Source organism: Phyllobates terribilis, unplaced genomic scaffold, assembly GCF_046119375.1.
Source record: "Phyllobates terribilis strain yellow unplaced genomic scaffold, ASM4611937v1 Scaffold_3__8_contigs__length_932513732, whole genome shotgun sequence".
Lineage (NCBI taxonomy): Eukaryota > Metazoa > Chordata > Amphibia > Anura > Dendrobatidae > Phyllobates > Phyllobates terribilis.
The window spans coordinates 916,656,727-916,679,002 of record NW_027362763.1 but is presented as its reverse complement, the minus strand read 5'-3'; the positions used below and the strand labels follow the sequence as shown (position 1 = coordinate 916,679,002).

Below are 22,276 nucleotides of genomic sequence, written 5' to 3'. Positions count from 1 at the left end.
AACTGCAAGTCCTGCCTCTCCGGAAGGATTATTGGATCCTCCAGGGACATTTTCTTCAGTAAGGGGAAAAAACTTCTCTTGGGCCAGAAAGGTAGGATTATTATCACCCTGGCTTGGTCTTCCTGAATCTTCTTCAGTACCCACGATATCAAGGGTAAAGGAGGGAATGCATATGCTAAATTCATGTTCCATCTTTGAGATAAAGCATCTATCCCTTCTGGTCTGTCTTCTGGATTGAGGGAGAAGAATTTTTCTGCCTTTCCGTTTTTCCGTGTGGCGAAGAGATCCCATTGGGGAATGCCCCATCAATGTGTTACCTGATAAAACACATCCCAGTTCAACTCCCATTCTGACTGTAGAACAGTTTCTCGACTGAGGAAGTCTGCTACTGTATTGTGAGAACCTTTTAGATGCACTGCAGATATTAAAAGGTACGATCTTTCTGCCCACTGGAAGATTTTTCGTGCTAAGGATTGTAGAAGGTGGTGACGTGGACCACCCTGATGTTTGAGGAAAGCCACTGATGTCATATTGTCCGTTAATACTCTGACATGTTGACCTTTTAGATGTTTTTGACACCTTTTCAATGTGTCCCAGAAGGCCTGAAGCTCTCTCAGATTTGATGATCTGGGACGATCCTTCGTCCGCCAGATACCTTGTAGGTATTGACTGTTTACGTGAGCCCCCCAGCCTCTGCTGCATTGGTAGTGAGACTCACGAATGAGGTTAATTTCCACATGACTCCTTCCTATAGGTTGGCCTTGGAGGTCCACCAAGTCAATGATCTTTTGGTTACCTTCGATAAGGAAACCCTTTTGTCCAGATCGACCATTTTCCGATTCCAGGTTGATAGAATTTGTTGCTGCAATTGTCTCGAATGGAATTGGCTCCACCTGACTCCCGGTATGGAAGCTGTCATGAGACCCAGGATTTTCATCCATTCTCGAATGGTAACTTTCGTCCTCCTCCTGAATTTCTTGATCTTGGCTCTGAGCTCTGTTTGTTTCTTTTCCGGCAGAAAAGACATTTGTTATTCTGAGTCTAGAAGGATTAAAAAAAAAATCTATCTTCTTTCTGGAACAAGATGTGATTTTTCCCAGTTTATAATCCATCCTAAATTTCCTAGGGTCAGGATGGTTGATGTTAGGTTGGTTTTTAGCTGCTGTGGAGAGTCTGCCAATACCAGGAAGTCATGTTAATTATTGAATGATTAATATTCCTTGTTCCCTGAGGAATGCCATAACTTCAGCCATCAGTTTGGTAAATATACGTGGAGCTGAAAATAGGCCAAACGGAAGACAAGTGAACTGGTAACGTAGAATAGTGTCTCCTTCTTTTAGTCCAAACCGTAGAAATTTTTGACTGTGACGGTGAATTGGAACATAATTGACCTCTTTGAGATCTATTGTGCACATCACCATGTTGTGTCCGATTAAGGGAATTGTCGACCTGATTGATTTCATTTTGAATTTTTTGTAAATGACTGATTTGTTTAGAGACTTCAGGTTTATTGTCATGCGATAATCGCTCCGGGGTTTCTTTATTGAAAAAAGACCAGAGTAAAAGCCCAGGAACTGTTCTGCTACTGGTACTGGTATCACTGCTCCTGAGTTTATCAGTTTTCTCACATATGTTAGCAGTCTTTTGGAGACCTGGGTGGATTTGGTTGTTGTCAGGTGAAACCTTCCCTGTGGGATCTGTCCGAATTCTATCTTGTAGCCCTGTGCGATAGATTGGAGAATCCATGGGCTGTTGGTAATCTTCATCCATTCTCTGTGGAAAAGTTGGAGTCTTCCTCCTACTTTCCTGGCGTCATCTTCTACGTGTGTTAGCACTTGTAGTGGGAAGGGGATTCCTTGAGATACCTCCCTTCTGGTAGCTCCATGTTCCTGACTTCCCTTTTCTGGTAACGAGGTTTCCGAAAGGAGGACACCTTCTTAGGTTTCTCCTCCCGAAATTTCTTTTTTTTCATCTGAGGCTTTCTCCAGTATTTCATCCAATACTGGACCAAACACCCGGAGGCCTGAAAAGGGAATGGCACACAATTTACTTTTAGAATGACTGTCTCCTGACCAGGTTTTTAGCCATATTGCTCTTCTGGATTCAGTAGAAAGGGCCCAATCTTATTGATTCTGCCGAGGCGTCGGCGACATACCCTGCTGCCATCTTAAGTAGCAGAATTGAGTCGAGGATCTCCTCTCTGGATGTCTTCCTCCTCAGGTGGTCTTCCAGTTGTTTCAGCCATATACTCATGGATCTTGCTACTGAAGTGGATGTGATATTGGCTTTTATTAACACCGCAGATGTTTCCCAAGTCTTTTTAAGGAGACTGTCTGCCTTCCTATCCATTGCATCCTTTAGAGATGATGAATCCTCAAATGGGATGGATGTTTTTTTTGCTACCCTGGCAATCGGGATATCAATTTTTGGGGTTTCATCCCATAATTTTATATCTTCTAGTTCGAATGGTAGGCGAGTTCTGAAGCTTCGGGGAATTACTAGCTTCTTCTCTGCCTCCTCCCACTCTTCCAGGATCATTGCCTTAATGTGATTATTCATGGAAAAAACCTTATTCCTGCGGGTTCTCAACTCCCTAAACATCTCATCCTGCACTGATGATGGTTGGTAAGTGTCATCTATCTGCATAGTGTTTCATACTGCAGTTAACAGTGTATCGGTATCTTCCCTGGAGAAGAGATATTTTTTCTTCTCTTCTGGGGGGTTAATGATAGTCTTCCCTGTCCTGATTGGGGGCTGAAAAATCCGACAACTCTTCTTCCCCAGAACTGGACTCCATCTCCTGACGTGGCCTCTTGAGACGGGGTGCACCCTGAGGAGGTTGTGGAGTGACTAAATCTGTGACAGTACTCTGCACTTCCTCTCTTACTAGGTCTCTTAAGTAGAGATGAGCATTGTTCTACTCGAACTGTTCGCCAATCTCAAATTCGAGCTGTTTTGGGCGGTGTTCGAGCCGTTCGGCGAACACGAACAATTTGAGAAAAATTCGGCTGTTCGAGGTTATGTTCGATAACTGTTCGTGCACCAAAATCATAACTGGATTTTTTCTCAGTAATGATGAAAATTAATGTTAATACGCAGTTTGAGTGTACAGCGGGGTGTGGGGAGGGGCAGGGGATGGATCTCTGCAGGAACAATGAAGATCTCCATTTTTTTTTCTCTTTCCCGCATTTGCAGTGGGGAGGTGCAATCTGTCAGCCTATCAGCAGCGCACACACGGAGCGAAGTGCTTTTTTTCACACAAGCAAGGGCATGTGTCATTGGCAGTGTATGTCACATGTCCTTGCCCTATAAGACCAAGCCATTTTCCCCGTCGCCACCATTTTCTCACTGCTGCAGCTGCGTGTTAGACGGCACCGCTGTTGCTGTGTGCGCTATACCTTGTTAATTTCAATCCAATTTTCGCACAAATATACAGATAGCTTGGGAGTAGGGAATAGTTGTGATTGCAGTCCTTTTAAGGACTAGGTTACAGCATTTCCTACGACTTTTATCAGTGAGGTCTGTGCTCTTAAATAGATAGGTTGTGGGAGTAAAGACTAATTGTAATTGGAGTCCTTTTCAGGACTAGGTTACATGAGTTCCTATCAGTTTTTGCCAGGCAGGTCTGTGCCAGTGCTGTGCAAGTTTTTTTCACAGCATTTGGCTGAATCTAGCAAAGCTAATCCTTTTTGGCCTATTGCAGAGTGTGTTAGTCAGTGGAGTAGCCTATCTGTGTTGCAAGATATAACACCTGTGTATAGAATACCAATTTTTTTTACTGCACCTAGTGAAGTAAAATCTTTTGGGCATAGCATCATTCTATTAGTCCATCTATACTGACCTCCATCAGGTTGCACACTGAATATAATTTTTTTCTGCATCTAGCTCTGAAAAAATATTTGGGCTTCTAGCAGTGTGTGGGACTTGGTCTATTAGTCCATCTATACTGACCTCCATCAGGTTGCAAATTAAAAATAATTTTTTTCTTCATTTAGCTCTGAAAAAATATTTGGGCTTCTAGCAGTGTGTGGGACTTGTTCTATTAGTCCTTCTATACTGACCTCCAGCAGGTTGCAAATTGAATATAATTTTTTTCTGCATCTAGCTCTGAAAAAATAGTTGGACTTCTAGCGGTGTGTGGGACTTGGTCTATTAGTCCATCTATACTGACCTCCATCAGGTTGCAAATTAAAAATAATTTTTTTCTGCATCTAGCTCTGAAAAAATATTTGGGCTTCTAGCAGTGTGTGGGACTTGGTCTATTAGTCCATCTATACTGACCTCCATCAGGTTGCAAATTAAAAATAATTTTTTTCTGCATCTAGCTCTGAAAAAATATTTGGGCTTCTAGCAGTGTGTGGGACTTGGTCTATTAGTCCATCTATACTGACCTCCATCAGGTTGCAAATTAAAAATAATTTTTATCTGCATCTACAGTACCTCTGAAAAAATATTTGGGCTTCTAGCAGTGTGTGGGACTATTTGTATTAGTCCATCTATACTGACCTCCATCAGGTTGCAAATTCAAAATAATTTTTTTCTGCATCTAACCCAGCCAATAGTTTTGGCCTAATACCACAGTTTGGCCACTCAGCTCTGCTCGGTTACTTACCATCCATTGTTTTTTTGTGCAAACAACTCCAGAGTTGTGAATTAGTTAACCACCAAAATGAGTGGAAAAAGGCCTGCTGCTGGTGGAAAGGGGAATAGGCGTGTTGGGAAGGGGAAAAAAGGTTGTGTCCGTGGGGTAGGTGTTAAAGCAACAGTAACATCTGCAGAAGAAAGACCATCTTCCAGCCAAACTAAAATGTCTACTTCTTTTAGCGGACAATGTGATAAGATCCCTTTCTTACGGCCACGCCAATCGCTACAAATTCCAGATGAGGCACAAAAACAGCAGGTGCTTCAACGGATATCAAGTGCTCCTTTAAGTGGGCTCTCCTCCACATCAACTTCAACATCACAAATACTCCAGTCCTCAAAGGTGTCACCCAAATCGCACTTGCTTCCTCACAGCTCCCAAATCTCCAGCTGCCCGTCTGAGTATGAGGTAGAACAGATGGTTGAGTCTGCAGAGCTGTTTACTCATACTATAGCCTGGGAATCAGAGGTCGACTCCAGCGCTTCTGTGAATCCAGACGAGGAAATGATCTGCACTGATGCCCAGAATCTTTATGAGTCGGATCCAGGACCAGACGCAGAAGGTTCTGACCATAATGTAGACCCTCATTCCCAAACTGTAACTCCTGTTGGTGGAGACAATGAGGAAGACGATGATAAGACTCAAATACCTGATTGGAGCGACAACTTTAGTTTTTTGTCAGGGCAGGAACAGGTTGGCTCTGAGGACGACGGGTGTGATAACGCACAGGGTGATGATGATGAGGTCGGAGATCCCACTTACTGTCAACCCACAGTCAGCCAAGAGATGAGGTCAGCAGAGGAGGTGGAGGAAGATGCTAGTGACGACGAGGTCAGGTTGTGCCTTCCTGGACAGAGACGTAGTACTGGAAGCATGTCAACAACTGCATCCTCAAACACAACTCTGCCTCTCACCACAAGTCGTGGTGGCTCTTCAGGTCGCATGGGTGCTAAGCCTTGCATAGCCTGGGCATTTTTTCAGATCGATAAAGATGACCCAACTCGTGTTATCTGTAACATTTGTCAGCAAAAGCTAAGTAGAGGCCAAAAAATACATAGTTTGAGTACTTCATGCATGAACCGGCACATGGACATGAAGCATAAGTTGCAGTGGGAAGCTCAGTGTGCTACAATGCGGCCTAGCCGGCCGGGCCAACCACCGTTTGCCATATCTTGTGCATCCGCGGCCTCTTCATCCTCTGTGACTGGGGGGACAGCAGTCACACCTGTTTTGGGGCGCAGACCTGCCACCTCTTTACCCACAACAGCCAGCGTGATTGGCAGGTCATCATTTTCTTTGGAGGTGGTAACACCAGCTGGTGTTGAGCGCTGTCCGACATCGATAGCACCACCTTTGGATCAAGGCAACCTAACATGTCCGCCTGCATCCTCCTCACAGACCGGCAGTTTGCCGGGGACACCCTTATCAACCCGTCTAAGCACAATAGCCAGCCCTCGGTCCCTCAGATGTGGACAAGTAAAAGACCATTTCCTCCTAGCCATGAGAAAGCTAAGAGGTTGAATTTCACCATCTGCAAGCTCTTGGCTACAGAAATGCTGCCTTTCCACCTGATGGACACAGAGGATTTTCGAGACCTTATGTCCGTCGCAGTGCCCCAGTACCAGATGCCCAGTCGGCACTGCTTCTCAAAGAAAGGTGTGCCTGCGCTCCACCAGCATGTCGCACACAACATCACCGCTTCTTTGAGAAACTCTGTGTGTGACAGGGTGCATTTCACCACAGACACTTGGACGAGTAGGCATGGACAGGGGCGTTACATGTCGCTGACTGGGCACTGGGTAACTATGGTGACAGCAGGACAAGGGGCTGCTGTCCAAGTCTTGCCGTCCCCACGAGTTGTGCGTCAATCCTCTTTATGTCAAAGTTCCTCCACTGCTTCTGCCTCCTCAACCTCCTCTCGGTCTTCCACCTGCACCCAAAGCCTGTCTGGTCATGCCACAAGCTTTCTAACTGCGCAGAAGGGATCCTGCACACCTCCTTACTATGCTGGCAGTAGGGCTCAACGTCATCAGGCGGTTTTTACTTTGAAATGTCTGGGAAATGTGAGTCACACAGCTGAGGAGTTGTGGTCAGCTCTGGAGAACCAATTTCATGAATGGTTGTCTCCACTGGACCTGAAACCAGGGAAGGCCGTGTGCGACAATGCTGCAAACCTGGGTGCGGCCCTTCGCCGGGGCAATGTCACACACGTGCCTTGTATGGCTCACGTGTTGAACCTGGTTGTCCAGCAATTTTTAGCCCACTATCCCAGACTAGATGGCCTTCTGCAGAGGGCACGGTCGCTGTGTGCTCACTTCCGCCGTTCGCATTCCGCAGCTCAGCGACTTACATCTCTACAGAAGTCGTTGGGCCTGCCACTTCACCGGCTAAAATGCGATGTGCCTACCCGGTGGAATTCAACTCTGCACATGTTGCAGCGACTGTGGCAGCACCGACAAGCCCTGGTGCAATACGTTCTGACGTATAGCCTGGGCCAACGAGATTCAGAGGTGGGGCAAATCACGCTGGAGGAGTGGTCTCAGATCAGGGACCTATGCACCCTTCTGCACAGTTTTGAAATGGCGACGAAGATGTTTAGTGCTGACGATGCCATTATCAGCATGACTATTCCGGTGATTTACATGCTGGAGCACATGTTAAACAGAATTCGGAGTCAGGTGGTGGCACAAGAGGAGGTGGAGGAAGTAGAGGAGGAGGAGTTGTATGCGGAAGGGCTAACATCTGCAAGGTCCAGACGGTCGGCAGCACCAAGGCGGCAGGCATGTGAGGGTGGGGGAGATGGTTTTACCAGGGCGCATGGTAGCAGCCAAACTAGTGAGGAAGGTGCAGGAGCCCAGGAAGAAGTGGAGGACGAACTGATGGAAGACTCTTCAGATGAGGGAGACCTTGATCACATTTCTGTTGTGCGAGGTTGGGGGGAGAGGACAGAGGAAGGAAGCATGATTGTTACCTCGCCACCAACACAACAGGGACTTGGTGCTCCTGGATGCGCAACACACATGAGTGCCTTCTTGCTGCACTACCTGCAACATGACCCTCGAATTGTGAGAATTAGAAATAATCCTGACTACTGGGTTGCCACACTGTTAGATCCCCGGTACAAAAGTAAATTTGCAGAAATTATTCCTGCCATAGAAAGGGATGCACGCATGCAGGAGTATCAGCAGAGACTGTTGCAGAATCTTACATGTGCTTTTCCACAAAATACCAGTGGTGCACGTAGTGAATCTCACAGTTCCAACTTGCCAACCGTGGGACCGTCAAGTGTTCAGCACTCAAACCGTAACAGAACCACAGTATCTGCTGGTAACATCAATTTTGCGGAATCATTTCACCACTTTTTTAGCCCATCCTTTGCAAGGCCACAGGAGACAAGAAGTCTGACACATAGTCAACGCCTAGAGACGATGGTACAGGAGTATCTCCAAGTAAACATTGAAGCCACGACTGTGTCACTGGACCCTTGCTCTTTTTGGGCTTCCAATCTGGATAAATGGCCGGAGCTAGCCACTTACGCCTTGGAGATCTTGTCATGCCCGCAGCCAGCGTTCTGTCTGAATGTGTGTTCAGCGCTGCTGGTGGTGTGCTGACAGATAAGCGCACGCGGCTCTCCACTGATAATGTAGACAGACTCACGTTCATAAAGATGAACAAATCATGGATCCGAAACGACTTTTCTACCCCTGTGTCATCCTGGGGAGAGTAAAAGCTTGATGATTGGTTAAAATCACCCTACCAACCGTTTTAAGCTTTCAAATTACTAATCATGTTTATCTGTATCTTGACTGGAAAATAATTTGGGCTTTGTAGCAGTGTGCAGCACTGATCCTATTAGGCCATCTATACTAAAGCTTCACCAGATTTAAAATTAAAAATAATTTTTAGCTGCATCTAGCCCGGAAAATAATTTTGGGGCTCCGAGATGCGCAAGGCACATAAGTGCCTTCTTGCTGCACTACCTGCAGCATGACCCTCATATTGTCAGAATTCGAAGTAATCATGACTACTGGGTTGCCACACTCTTAGATCCCCCAAACTTTTCGATCAACCTTTTCATTTTAATAAAGACCAAAAAAATGGTCATTTTTGAAATTATAAGCATTAGCAGGTTGTTAGAAACTGAAATCAAACAGTTTTCAACTCAAAACTTTATTCTAGGTGATGTTACATTTTCACATAGGACCCCTTGTTCGAAAGGAGCTTCTGAACTCTCTCGTGCATTGAATTTGTCAGGTTTTGGATGGTTTCTGCTTCAATTGTTTTGCATGAGGACAGAATACCCTCCCAGAGCTGTTGCTTAGATGTGAACTGCCTCCCGCCATCATAGACACTCCTTTTAATGATGCTCCAAAGGTTCTGAATGGGGTAGAGGTCAGGGGAGCATGGGGGTCACACCATAAGTTTGTCCCCTTTTATGCCCATATCAGCCAGAGATGCAGATGTTTTATGTGCAGCATGAGATGGTGCATTATCATGCAGAAAAATGATCTTGCTGTGAAATACACGGTTCTTCTTCTTGAACCATGGCAGGAAGTGCTGTTTGAGAAAATCCACATACATTATGGAGTTCATCTTTAGCGCCTTCAGGGATCCTAAAGGGGCCGACAATCTCTCTCCCCATGATTCCAGCCCAAAACATTACTCCACCTCCTCCTTGTTGGCGCTGTAGCCGTGTTTGCGTGGGGTGTCCATCAACCAGCCATCCTCCACTCCATCCATCTGGACCATCGAGCGCTGCACGGCACTCATCCGTGAACAAAACAGTTTTGAAATCAGTCTTCATGTAATGTTTGGCCCACTGGAGCCGTTTCTGCTTGTGTGAAGTGGATAGAGGAGGTCGACAGGATGGCGCATGCACAGCTGCAAACCTCTGATGGACCCTGCATCTTGTTGTTCGGGGGACGTTGGAGGCACAAGCAGCTTCAAAAACTTGTCTGCTGCTATGACAAGGCTTTTTTGCCGCTGCTCTTTCAACCTGACGTAATTGCCTGTAGGAAAGAGTCCTCAATTTGCCCTTATCAGCACGCACACATGTGTACTGTGAATCAGCTACATACTTCTTGATTGCCAAGACACTTCATCCTGATCATCGCACAATGTTGATTGTAGTCATGCCTTGACCTAAACACTCCACAATTTGTTGCTTCTCAGCAGCCGACACATCCTTTTTCTTTCCCATTTTGGCAGAAAATGTAGGCTGCTTAATAATGTGAGAGAGCCTTCTTAAGTAGTCTTGCCTTTCATTGGACACACCTGCCAAACTAATTAGCACAGGTGTCTGCAATTGCTTACAGTGATATAAAGAGCCCTGACACACATCACCATCAATGAGTTTAACTGACAAACAAACAAATTCTTCCCTTATCACTCCTAAACACTTTTTGTATAATAATTTGGAACGCAGTGTACATGTGCTTTTCCACAAAACACCAGTGGTTCACGTAGTGAATCTTACAGTTCTAACTTGCCAACCGTGGTCTGTATGGAGTTGTTCAATAAAGGGCCCAAAATTAAGATAACATAGATGGGAGAGGTCTCTATGAATAGGAATTCCTAAGTATTTGATACCCTGTGAGAGCCAGGCAAAGGGAAAGTTGGACTGGATGGAATCCTATATGGATTTGGGGAGGGAGACATCGAGGGCCTCAGACTTCGCTGCATTGATTTTAAAATTTTACCATGTAACAAAGTGATCTATTTCAGCCATAACAGCATGGATGGATATATGTGATTGAGTGATATATACTAGGACATCATCAGCAAATAGAGAGCACTTGTACTCGGTGCCTCCCACCTCAATCCACCTAATATTGGGGTTATGGCGAATTGATGAGAGCAGGTGCTCCGTCACTAGGATGTATAAGAGAGGGGACAGAGGACATCACTGCCTTGTCCCATTGGTGATTGTGAAAGGTGATGAAAATGTTCTGACGCACCCCCTGGGCCTTGGGACACCCGGAGCCGGACCCTTTTTGGTGGATGCTGGTGGTTGTAGTCTTCGTGGCGGCGACCCAGTTCCGTGGCTCAGGGCGGTCAAACCAGTGGCGGAACTATTTATGTGGTTTTCATGTTTAAATGTCCGACTACGCCACCCGTGGATTGCGGTCAGAGTGAACCGCCGCTACAGGGCAGACCACTGAGGCTGGTGTTGTGGGTGCAGCAGAGCGTAGCATAACTCCCCACGGGAGGAGTATAGCCTCAGGGCAGTGTATGCGGAGGATGGGGGTGATGGTGCAGGGCAGCAGCAGTAACGACACGGAGTCAGTGATGCAGTTCAGGGCCTTTACTCACAGTTCTTATTATCCAGACCACGTCTGCAGGTAACGGCTGCCCACGTCGTACTGTGCTCACCAGGTGAGGGGCTCAGACAACTCCCAGATAACTTTGGAGCACTTCACAGGACCCCCTTTGTGTGTCCTTTGTCTGGCCTTTCTTACCAACACTTCTGTCCGGCTGCCTCGGGCCTCCTCTTGGTAAACTTGGCGCCAGTTTCCCTGACCCTATGTGGTGCCTTCCTAGCGGGTGTAGCGAGGGGCTGCGCCACATAAAATGTCAGAGCCTCCGGTTTCTAGCTGAGGGTCGTTTCCTGCCTCCACTAGTTCGGGGACCGGTCTCCCCCTTTGGCCTGACCCCTCCACGCAGGTGGATTCGGGCGTGCGGTGGCGACTCGCCCGTCCGCACCCCTGGGATCCCTTCATTCCTCGTTCCTGGAGCTTTCTCCGCTCCTCTTCCTTCCTTCTCCCTCTTCCAGGCCTGGGCCTCTGTTACTAGGCCCGCCTCCGGAGCAGAGCTCATGCAGAGCCCCTGCTCCCTGCCACTTCTGCTCAGACTTCTCTGCACTGAACTAAGATGGTGCCCACCTTTTATACTCCCTTCTCAATGCACCCAGGAACTGCTTCCTCCCTGCTCCTGCACTACAGGGTTCCCCTTCCTCAGTGTTCCCTCCCCCCACTCCAGCCAGGGACAGGGACTGTCGTGCCCATCTCAGGGGCATATTGGTCGCCCTGCCCCACGGCAATGTGGTGTAATGCATGCAGGTGTCGGGTCCTGAACCACACTCCATCCTTACCTGAGAGTGAGATATCACACCTCTGGGTGAGGTGCAATACGTCTGTAGCAACCGAGCCCTCAGGGTGCTACAGTTCCATTTATCTTCAGCCTAGGTGACGTATTGCGATACAGGGCCGTGATTTTGGCTATAAAAGGGTCCCCTAGACCCCTACCCCAAGCTTTTTAAGAGAATCATATATGGCGTGCCAGGAGACTCTATGGAATGCTTTCTCAGCATCCAACGAGAGTATCTAATTACAAATTTTTAACTGCATCTAGCCCAGGAAATAGTTTGTGCCTAGTAGCAGTGTCTGCTAGTAAGCGGATTATCCCGGCTGTTAAGCAAGCTGCACCACCTGTAGTTTAGACACTTAATTTTTTCAAAGGAAATGCTTCGGGACCATGGGATACTTAGTGAAGAGCATCAGGAGGCACCCCAAGGCATAGGGGCTGGGACTGGCAGTAGGATGCCTTGCGGTGGACAGCCGAGCTCGATCCTTATAAAAGCTTTTTAACTGCAGCAGCTTTAGTGGACGCTACTGGAGCTGGAATTACCGCGGCTGCTGGCATGAGACTTGCCCTCCAATAGATCCTTGTAAATGGATTTAAAGTGTATTCATTCAAATTAGAGAGACAATTTAAATTAAAAAGCTTAGAGCTGCCTCCACCACAGGGGGGCTCGCTCGACCCACCAGCGGACAGGCACCAGTATTGGGAGAGGGGGGCTGGCCGTCAGGGTTCACCGCGGCTCTGGCACAAACCCGGCGTCACGGAGGTGGCACGGGCAGGAGCGGACTGGCCGTGTCGGCTTCTCACTTTTTGGATTTTAGAAGGGCATGACATGCCTATATCTGTGTCTCCCCCTCCTTTTACTCCTCCACCTCTTTTATTTTCGCATGACTATATGTACTTGTCACTTTTCCATGTGTTAGTTATGTCTTCTGAGCAGTTTGTCAGCTTTTGGACACCTTTGAAGGTGTTTTCTATGTGTTTCTATGTGTTTTTGTTTGCCTGCCATTGGTTTTAACGGTGTTCGAAGGTGTTCGACGAACAGTTCGACGAACAGTTCGGCGAACACACGGGTGTTCGATGAACCGAACCGAACTCGAACACTACGGGGGTGGCTCAACACTACTCTTAAGTCTGACATGAAGGAGGAATGTTCTTTGACAACTTTTGCAATACAGGTAGCGCATAACTGTTTCCCGTATGTGTCTGGTAGTTTCTTGTTACAGATGGCACATCTCCTTTTCTTAGAAGCTGATGTCATCGAGTATTTTTTAGGTGTCTTCTTGTCCTAAAATGACAAGGAGCACAAGACTTTTTACTACCGTATACAAATGGGAATGCGGTGAGAAGAGGGAAAATACTCAGTAAACTTACTTGGACTGGAGGTTCAGTCTGAGTGTCAGAACAACCAGTGGTTTGATCTGCCATTACTGGTCTGTTGGTTGACTGATAACCTTAGTCCCATCCCCCTTAAATAGCCTTTCTCACCTGTCTTCCATCTGCATCGTCAGAAAAAAAGGCGTTTCTCCTTTAATTTTCAGTTTGGCGCCATTTTTTAAAAATTTTCCGGAAGTGCATTCCACTGTTCGCGTATCGCTCCCTCTGTAACCAGAAGTGCTGTCTCCGCCATCTTGAGGCGCACGCTGGAGCTGTGCGCAGGGCTGCAGCCACCAGAACCCAGAGCCCCCTTTGTGGGGGGAGACAGTTCTACTCCTACCTGAAAAAGGCTGAGCGACCCCTGGTTTCAGCAGGGTGTCAGCCTCCGGACTCTGGCAGGAGGGAGGGGAGGAGTGCGAGGACCCCGGCCCGATCCTCCTGCGCCCGGCTTAAGGAACTCCTGCTCCTGGTACGTAATCCTCTTCTGTGTCCGTCCCTGATAGGGACAGGAAAAACACTGGAGTTGGGGTGGAGGGAGGGGACTTTTAACCTCTTGTGTGTTTCCTGTCCCTATCAAGGATATGAAGGATGACCTCCTGATGGTGCTGTCAGGAGGGACGTCCTGGAAATTTTGTTTTAGCCACAGAGTTTAGATTTTCACACTGGAAAATGGGTAAAATATAGCACCAAAATGTGTCACACAATTTCTGCTGAACGTGGCAATACCCCATATGTGGCTATACAGTACTGCTTAGCCACACAGCGAGACTCAGAAGGGACGGAGCACTATTTGACTCTTGGAGTGCAGATTTTACTAAAATAATTTGTGGACTCCATATACAGAACCCCTAGGTGCTAGAAGAGCAGAATCCCCCCTCATGTGATCCCATTTTGGAAATTCTTCCCCTGCCAAACATGTGGATGCTAAATGTTGTTTAGTCACACTGTGGGGCTCAGAAGGGTGGGGGGCATTTGGATTTGGGAGTGCAGAATTTACTGAATTTATTTTGGGGGGCAAGGAGCCGTAGCGTTTTTACAGAGCCTTTGTAGTACCAGTAACGTGGTAGCCTCCTATATTTCCGTTAACAGATATCGCACATGAGTGAGAACTTGCTTTTTTTGTGGATTGAGTTGAAGCTTTTGTTGGGAACATTTTACATAATATTTATTTGGTGCTCTACGGTGAGCACTAATGTTGAGGTTTCCATCTAAATATCCGAGTGACATGATTCAGATGAAACCCCGAGGGATCCATTCGCTATAATGAGGCAGCAGAGTTACTCTGGACTCTGTCCGGCCTCTTTTCAGCAGTGTCGTTCTTTTCAGAAGTGCACAAAACTGTGGCCGACCGCGGTTTTATGCAAGTCTAAAAAGATGGACACCGCCGGATCACAGGCCAGACGGCATCAACAGTGTCTCCACATGCCTCATTATAGGGAATCTTACACCAGGGGTTCTGTCTGAATCATGTATTTCAGAGATTTACCCAGAGACCCCGGTGTCAGCTCTCAGCACAGAGCGCAGGATAAATGCGAACCAAGCTATACTGCGATCTTTGGGAGGCAGAATGAACAAATCAACAGCAGGTGAAGATTTGGATTAATTTACTTTTTACACCAATCCTCGTGCCGTATAAGTGATTAGACAACTTTATTCTTCGGGTCTGTGCGATTGCAGCAATACCAGATTTACATTAGGTTTTTATGTTTGGCTGCTGTCACACACGAAAAGACGCTTTTTTAAAAATATATTTTTTTTTTGCATCACCATATTTTGAGAGCTAGAATTTCCAATATTTGGGCTGACTGCATCTTGTGAGGGCTTGTTTTTTGTGGGACGAGTTGATGTTATTATTGGTACCATTTTTGGGCACGTGCCATTTTTTTAATCACTTTCTATTCCTATTTTTATTTAGATTTGTCTTTTTGATCGCGTTTTATTCCACTTTTTTCAGCAGTATGATGAAAAAGCATAGTTTACTACTTTTTTTATGGCATTCATTGAAGGGGTAGATTGAGATTGGGTAGTTCCGGATGGGGCGATACTAAATACGTGTACTTTGTTTATTTATTTATTTTTTTACATACAAATGTGTATTTATTTGTGCAATATTTTATTATTATTATTATTATTATTATTGTTATTATTTTGTATTTTTTATATATATATATATATATATATATATATATTCTGCAATTTTTTTTGCATACTTATTTACTTAGTCCCCTTATGTGACTTTATCTATTTTTAACTTTATTTGCAGGTATAATGCATTGCAATTCACTAGAACTGGAATGCATTATACTTATACTGAAAGCTTCTTAGACCATGCTATAAACATGGTCTAAGAAGCTCTCTGTAGCTTGGTGACCCATGGGTCATCTTGATGACCCTGGGTCACCCTGGCAGCGATCAGGCGCCGATCTGAATGCAAAGGGACCTTCCGTTACGATCACAGCATTCAGGGGGTTAACAGCCAGGGGCGGTGCTGGCACCATGGTGTTTGTACCACTCATGGTTGTTAGTGTAGGAGCTCGACCACTGGCATCGTCGAGCTCCTGTTGTGATCAGGCAGGTGGTGATGATATTTCAGCACCTAGTGTACGATCATGCTGTGATCGGTCAGTCAGATTGATTGGGTCCCTGCACCTGTTCCCACGCCATTGTTCTATCACTGACAGCTGTCAGCACTGAACTGTTACTGTGTGCGAACATGCAGTGACAGTTCAAAGTCATGACGGGCATAGCACATAATGATGCCGGAACTGACACCCACTCATGACATGCTATGTCCGTCATTGTTTGTTAAGGGGTTAACACGAGTTTAAATGTGAGTGGCTAATTCAGAGCACAATTATATCCCCAATCATAAGTGGGTGTTCACACTTATGCAACCTAATTATTTTGTTTTTGTTATTTTTATTTCCCCCCTCAAACCCTCAAAATGATTTTAGTTTATTTCTCAATGGATTTGTACAGATTATGGGTGACATTAAAGGTGGAAAAAGTTCTGAAATTATTCTTCTTGGTATGACTTTTTTACATGTCAAAAACCTGATATTTTAAAAGGGGTATGTGGTCTTTTTATATTTACTGTAGATACTGTAGTTTTAGCTGTTATGGTTACCTTGTTAGCTTAGTTATTATGGTGTACCACTTTTGACTCAAAATTTTCATGCTACCTCTTTGAACAGATATAAAAACAAGTAATGCTCAGTGGTCAGGCATCTTTATTATGTTAGGCCATAATTTAATAAGTTATCGATATTTCAAGCCATCTTTGGTAAGTGATTTCACCAATGTTAGACATTTGGAAGGACCAACCATAAAATACATCATTATGGTCATTATTATTAATCTTGGAAAAAAAAACTTTTAACTGGATGCAAAAATGAATGCCGTGTGAACCTTTTTTAATGTTACATCAAAGTTAGATTGGAAAGCTTAAGGCTGTGTTCAGGATTTGAAGCAGAAATTTCCTGAGCTTTTCTGCATCTCCTTGGCGGGAAAAACGCTGCGGAAAAAACGTGTGGTTTTTCTGCGATTTTGATGCATTTTTTATGTGTTTTTTGGTGCGGTTTTTGAAGCGTTTTTGTACATAAATGAATGCTTTTTGGAGCTAAATAAAGCTATTTGGTGGGACATTGCTTAATCCCTTGGATTACCTTCAGAACTGGGGTGAGTATATTGGTTAATTTAAATGAGAATGTGTCTGTTGTATTTCAAATAAAGTGTTTGCTCTGTGTGTTTATTTAACTCTTTACTTTAATTAGGTTTGTTGATGAAAGGGTCTGATTGACACCTTGTCCTCACCAAACAAAAGAGTTAGGTGTCAGCGAATCCCATTCACCCAATCTCATTAGCATTTCCATTCATGTAATTTCTGAGGCAGCTGTGAGCTGCTATTTTTAGCCTAGGAAGGTGCCATTAGGCAAACATGGTCCCTGGCCATTATTAACTTAACAACACACAGCTATTTCGCTAGCTGCTACGTCAGCACTCAGCAGCGCTTTGGACACAGCGTACTTTTGCTACGTCCAAAATGCTGTGTTCTAATGCCGCACTTTTGTTGTCGGTACATGTGAATCCAACGCATATAATGACACTTCAGTCGGTCAAAATCTGCAGCGGAGACTAGCGTGGATGGGATTATGGATGGGATCTCTAGAAATGTCCACTATGCGTGCATCTGAGGCTGCGGATCACCCGTGGACACTGACATGCGGCGCGTCTTTCAGGACTGCAGCAGGTCAAATTCTCTTGCGGAGTCGCTAGTCTCCTCAACAGAAATGTGACCACTAGAATGTATTGAAAGTGGTAAATACACGTGGTTCAGTGAACACATGTGGATTTACCTGCGTTCAATAAAATGCAACGTTTTGGACGCAGCAAAAAATATGCGTCCAAAGCGCTGCTACATCCAGATCGGAGCACAGAGCCTAAAATTTAAAAAAAAAATGATGTGGGCTCCCATGTCATTTTTATAACCAGCAGAGGGAAAGCCGACCGCTGGGGGCTGATATTAGTAACTGGGGAAGGGGCCATTAGCCAACAGTGTTCCCTGGCTTTTAATATCAGCCCACAGCTGTTTGTTTAGCCTTTACTGGCTAGATTACAGGGGGACCCCATAAAAAAATGTACGTGGGGTCCCCCTATAAAATCGAACCAGAAAAGGCTAAACAGACTGCTGCCGGTTGATATTCATAGCCAGGGAAGATGCCATGGATATTAGCCCCCTTCGCAGCTATTAATATCACCCCTCAGCAGCCCTAGAAATGGCGCATCCATAAGAAGCGCCAAATCTGGAGCTTAGCTTCCGCTCTTCCCACTGCCCTGTAGCAGTGGCGAGTGGGGTAATGGGGTTGGGGTTCACTTCAGCCTTATATTGGTCAGCAGACGTGAAGCCCAGGTTAGTAATGGAGAGGCGTCAATAAGACGCCCTCATTACTAACTGCTTAGTAAAGTTATCGCCGCCTTTTCAATAAAAGACACGACCAGAATAAAGTGTTTTAATGAAATAAAAAATACATGGTTTAAAAAATTTTATATTGTACTTACTGTCCGCAAAGTTTTCGATCTTCTGAAAAAAAATTAAAATAACAAACAACCATATCCCTCACCTGTCCGCCGTCACGACTGAGTCGATGATTACCGCCAACAATTGGCCGCCGGCTATCCGGGTCACTTCTACAGCAGTGACATCAGCAATCACTGATGTCACAGCTTTAGAAGATAGCAATGTATACTGACAAGAGTGTAAAATCACTCCTGTCAGTATGAATTGCTGCTGGAGTGAGGTCACTGGGGTTCATCAGCTGATCAGCGCCCGTGAGCTCACCACCAGCACTGGTGGAAACATTCTTCAGACTGTTCCCATGGTGAGGTCACATGAGCGATCAGCTGATCGCTCACGTGACCGCAGGTCCTCGCAGCGCAGCACACTGCTGGGAGCAAGCGACACCCTGCGGCGTACCGCCGGCCGCTGGGAGGAGAGAATCACCGAGGACCAGGAGGACACCGGGGGGCGCCGGACAGGTGCGTATAGTGTTTTTTATTGTATTTTTTACTTTTTTTTCTTTTTTTAACCGTGGGCACGCCAACTCGGCTGAGGAGACTACTGCTCCCCCCAGCCGCGCCGCTCTTGCTGTTATCAGCAGGAGCGAGCGGCGGTCAGATGAGAGGAGGAGTAGTCCTCCTCTGCCGACCTGGGTACCACCTGCAGCGCTTTTCCACCGCAAATTCGCACCTATTGGCTTTAATTGAAACGCAGCAAATCAGCAGGTATAGATATTATACCTGTGGATTTGTTGCGGTTCAATTCAAGTCAATGGGCGTGAATTTGTGGCGGAAACGCGCACACAATGGACATGCTGCATTTTCTTCCGCAATGGTAATCCTGGGCGGAAATTTTTGCATTGTGTGCACAGCACATCAGGATTACCATTGCAATACCTGGCAGGTGGATTACATAGCGTTTTCTCTGCGCTTCCGCTGCAAAAAAGCGCATCGAAAACGCATCAAAAACGCTATGTGTGCACATAGCCTAACATGAAAAAAATATGAAAAGCCAATTGATGATTTTTAATAGCAATATACAGTGGGGAAAAAAGTATTTAGTCAGCCACCAATTGTGCAAGATAAGAGGGGCCTGTAATTGACACCATAGGTAGACCTCAACTATGAGAGACAAAATGAGAAAGCAAATCCTGAAAATCACATTGTCTGATTTGGAAAGAATTTTTTTTTCAAATATTGGTGGAAAATAAGTATTTGGTCTGTAATTTTTATCGTAGGTACACTTCAACTGTGAGTGACAGACTATAAAAATAAAAAAACAGAAAATCACATTGTATAAATTTTAAATAACTAAATTACATTTTATTGCATAAAATAAGTATTTGATCACCTACCAACCAGCAAGAATTCTGGCTCTCAAAGAACTGTTGATTTTTCTTTAAGATGCCCTCCTACACTGCACTCATTACCCGTAATAATTCTGCCTGTTTGAACTCATTACCTGTATAAAAGACACCTGCCCACACATTTAATCAATCACACTCTGACCTGTTCACCATGGCCAAGACCAAACAACTGTCAAAGAGCATCAGGGACAAAATTGTAAACCTGCACAAGGCTGGGATGGGCTACAGGACAATAGGCAAGCAGCTTGTTGAAAAGACAACAACTGTTGGCATAATTTTTAGAAAATGGAAGAAACACAAGATGAATGTCAATCGGTCTGGAGTTTTGTGCAAGGTCTCGCCTTGTGGGGTAAGGATGATTCTGAGAAATGTCAGAAATAAGCCCAAAAATACATGGGAGGACCTGGTCAATGACCTGAAGAGAGCTGAGACCACAGTCACAAACTTACCTTTAGTAACACACTTCGCCAGTGACGATCCAGAGTAGGCATGTGAGAAGGTCATGTGGTCAGATGAGACCAAAATAGAACTTTTTGGTATCAACTCCACTCACTGTGTTTGAAGGAAGAAGGATGAGTTCAACCCCAAGAACACCATCCCAACCATGAAGCATGATACTTTGGGGGTGCTTTTCTGCAAAGAGGACAGGATAACTGTACCGTATTGAAGGGATGATGGATAGTGTATAGTGAGATTTTGACCAACAACCTCCTTCCCTCAGCAAACTTACAAAGAATACTTCCATACAGAAACTCATTTAAATAGTTAATCTTTATTTGTATACAAAGAAATTATAAAAACAGGTAAAAAAGATATACTGCAGAATGAAAACAGCTGGTATACAAAACCTATGTGTGTCACATGCATAGAATAAATTCAGATTAAATACAATATAAATATGTTCACTTATATGCAGAGAGACATACAGTACAGACCAAAAGTTTGGACACACCTTCTCATTTAAAGATTTTCTGTATTTTCATGACTATGAAAATTATACATTCACACTGAAGGCATCAAGACTATGAATTAACACATGTGGAATTATATACTTAACAAAAAAGTGTGAAACAACTGAAAATATGTCTTATATTCTAGGTTCTTCAAAGTAGCCACCTTTTGCTTTGATGACTGCTTTGCACACTCTTGGCATTCTCTTGATGAGCTTCAAGAGGTAGTCACCGGAAATGGTCTTCCAACAATCTCGAAGGAGTTCCCAGAGATGCTTAGCACTTGTTGGCCCTTTTGCCTTCACTCTGCGATCCAGCTCACCCCAAACCATCTCGATTGGGTTCAGGTCTGGTGACTGTGGAGGCCAGGTCATCTGGCGTTGCACCCCATCACTCTCCTTCTTGGCCAAATAGCCCTTACACAGCCTGGAGGTGTGTTTGGGGTCATTGTCCTGTTGAAAAATAAATGATGGTCCAACTAAACGCAAACCGGATGGAATAGCATGCCTCTGCAAGATGCTGTGGTAGCCATGCTGGTTCAGTATGCCTTCAATTTTGAATAAATCCCCAACAGTGTCACCAGAAAAGCACCCCCACACCATCATACCTCCTCCTTCATGCTTCAAGGTGGGAACCAGGCATGTAGAGTCCATCCGTTCACCTTTTCTGCGTCGCACAAAGACACGGTGGTTGGAACCATAGGTCTCAAATTTGGACTCATCAGACCAAAGCACAGATTTCCACTGGTCTAATGTCCATTCCTTGTGTTCTTTAGCCTAAACAAGTCTCTTCTGCTTGTTGCCTGTCCTTAGCAGTGGTTTACTAGCAGCTATTTTATCATGAAGGCCTGCTGCACAAAGTCTCCTCTTAACAGTTGTTGAAGAGATGTGTCTGCTGCTAGAAATCTGTGTGGCATTGACCTGGTCTCTAATCTGAGCTGCTGTTAACCTGCGATTTCTGAGGCTGGTGACTCAGATAAACTTATCCTCAGAAGCAGAGGTGACTCTTGCTCTTCCTTTCCTCATGTGAGCCAGTTTCTTTGCAGCGCTTGATGGTTTTTGCAACTGCACTTGGGGACACTTTCAAAGTTTGCCCAATTTTTTGGACTGACTGACCTTCATTTCTTAAAGTAATGATGGCCACTCGTTTTTCTTTACTTAGCTGCTTTTTTCTTGCCATAATACAAATTCTAACAGTCTATTCAGTAGGACTATCAGCTGTGTATCCACCAGACTTCTGCACAACACAACTGATGGTCCCAACCCCATTTATAAGGCAAGAAATCCCACTTATTAAACCTGACAGGGCACACCTGTGAAGTGAAAACCATTTCCGGTGACTACCTCTTGAAGGTCATCAAGAGAATGCCAAGAGTGTGCAAAGCAGTCATCAAAGCAAAAGGTGGCTACTTTGAAGAACCTAGAATATAAGACATATTTTCAGTTGTTTCACACTTTTTTGTTAAGCATATAATTCCACATGTGTTAATTCATAGTTTTGATGCCTTCAGTGTGAATGTACAATTTTCATAGTCATGAAAATACAGAAAAAATCTTTAAATGAGAAGGTGTGTCCAAACTTTTGGTCTGTACTGTATATGCACACACATGCCACCTTAATATATACAGGTAAATATAAATAAACCAATATAAATACGACATCAGTAGAGAAAAATCATGTATATTAATGGAGATTGTAACTCCGCTATGCAGAAGAAGATCACTTCAACATTTTGCCTAGGTATTTTAATTTGGTAAACAAAAATGCAAGTGCAAGTACAAATAAATTCTAAGGCAACCGCAAGT

General features: G+C 44.9%; 1 protein-coding gene across 1 annotated transcript in view; it reads left to right on the top strand.

Moving 5' to 3' along the window:
• The window catches only part of SMYD3 (SET and MYND domain containing 3), a 1,332,179-nt gene that overhangs the window by 1,020,691 nt on the left and 289,212 nt on the right, over nt 1-22,276 (top strand). The gene's annotated exons all lie outside the window — the stretch shown is intronic.